The sequence below is a fragment of the Myotis davidii genome, unplaced genomic scaffold (genome assembly GCF_000327345.1).
Source record: "Myotis davidii unplaced genomic scaffold, ASM32734v1 scaffold546, whole genome shotgun sequence".
Lineage (NCBI taxonomy): Eukaryota > Metazoa > Chordata > Mammalia > Chiroptera > Vespertilionidae > Myotis > Myotis davidii.
In genome coordinates this window covers 868,146-870,072 of record NW_006297836.1, presented here as the reverse complement: position 1 = coordinate 870,072, position 1,927 = coordinate 868,146, and the positions used below count along the sequence as shown (strand labels likewise).

Genomic DNA, 1,927 nt, shown 5'->3' with positions numbered 1-1,927 from the left:
TTCACAACAACAACAACAACAAAAGTTAGGCTTGCCCAGCTGTTGAGCATCGACCTAAGAACCAGGAGGTCATGTTTTGATTCTCAGTCACGGCACATGCCTGAGTTGTGGGCTCGATCCCCATTAGGGGGCGTGCAGGAGGCAGCCGATCAATGATTCTCTCATCATTGATGTTTTTCTCTCTCTCCCTCTTCCTTCCTCTCTGAAATCAATAAAAATTTATTTAAAAAGTAAACATTAGGTGTATTCTTTTTGACTTCACTTAAAAAGCATTCCAGGTGAGGTCATTGCGCGGGCGAGCAGGGTCGGACGGTTTGAACGGGACGAAGACGGGGAACTGAAGCCGGCACGGCATTGGACGTGGTTCCTCCGCGACCCGAAGATGGCAGTGAACGTATATTTAAGGTCAGTCACCAGTGATAACCTAAGTCGACATGACATGCCGGCCTGGATCAATGAGTCCCCGCAGTTAAATCTGACAAAGGTCGAACAGCTGTGCTCAGGGGCTGCCTATTGTCAGTCTATGGACATGCTGTTCCCTTGCTCCATTGCCTTGAAGAAGGTGAAATTTCAAGCTAAGCTAGAACATGAATACATCCAGAACTGCAAAATACTACAACCAGGTTTTAAGAGGATGGGTGTTGACAAAATAATTCCTGTGGACAGATTAGTAAAAGGAAAGTTTCAGGACAATTTTGAATTCGTTCAGTGGTTCAAGAAGTTTTTTGATGCAAACTATGATGGAAAAGACTATGACCCTGTAGCTGCCGGACAAGGTCAAGAAACTGCAGTGGCTACCTCCCTGTTGCTCCAGCTATGAACAAACCAAAGACACCTCTCAGCTCTAGCAGTGCAGCCCCCCAGAGGCCCATTGCGACACACAGAACTACTGCAACCCCTCAGGCCGGCCCCGGTGTGGTGCCAAAGAATCCTGGTGTGGGCAATGGGGACCACGAAGCAGCTGAACTGACGCAGCAGGTCAACGTATTGAAACTTACCCTGGAAGACTTGGAGAAAGAAAGAGATTTCTACTTTGGGCAGCTAAGGAACATTGAATTGGTTTGCCAGGAGAACGAGGGGGAAAACAACCCTGTATTCAGAGGATTGTGGACATTCTCTATGCCACCGATGAAGGCTTTGTGATACCTGATGAAGGGGCCCACAGGAGTAATAAGAAGAGTATTAACAGCTTGCACCAGCAGAGCAACATCCGAATCCTTCACTCCAAATCATGTGCTTAACTGTAAAATACTCCCTTTTATTACTTTTAGAGGACTCACTGGTTTCTTTCCATAAGCAAAAAGTACCTCTTCTTAAAGTGCACTTTGCAGAAGTTTCACTCTTTTTTCAATAAGTTTGAGTTAGGAGCGTTTACCTTGTAGCAGAGCAGTATTACCATCTAGTTGGTTCACTTAGGGAGCAAAGAGGCTGACCATGGGCTCACCATATGGATGCTGGTAACATTGATTGCTGGGGAAGGTGTTTTTATGTGATACGCTGAGGTGGATACCTCAGTAGTGAAATGTAAAGACTGATTTTAATTTTAAGCTAATGTGAAATCTTGGCAGAGAACGTTTTAATAAATGAATGCCTTAAGAGTATTTAAATTACGTTTGCATATTTCAAAATATAAAATGTAACCCGATAGGAGAGCTTGTGTGTTGCCCTTGTGTCTGGGAAGGAAGGGCCAGAACTTGGAACCTTTAGAACTTGCTGTTCACAGGCCTTGCAGAGCTGCTTGAATCTTCATAGGCCTAACCTTGGCCCAGAGGGAAAATTTAAAAAGTTGCTCTCTAAAGCCATTTGGTGTCCTTGACCAATTGCATCTCTGCAAGAGGCATTGTTGGCTGAATGAATAGAGGGTGTCTTTCAGCCCTGAGATATTTGAGTTGAATAGCTTGGTAATCATTGAGCATTTCTCTGATGA

At 44.7% G+C, this 1,927-nt stretch overlaps 1 pseudogene; it reads left to right on the top strand.

The window, feature by feature from the left end:
- The first annotated feature begins 284 nt into the window (after positions 1-284).
- Positions 285-1,241, top strand: LOC102773295 (annotated as a pseudogene).
- Positions 1,242-1,927: the final 686 nt, after the last annotated feature.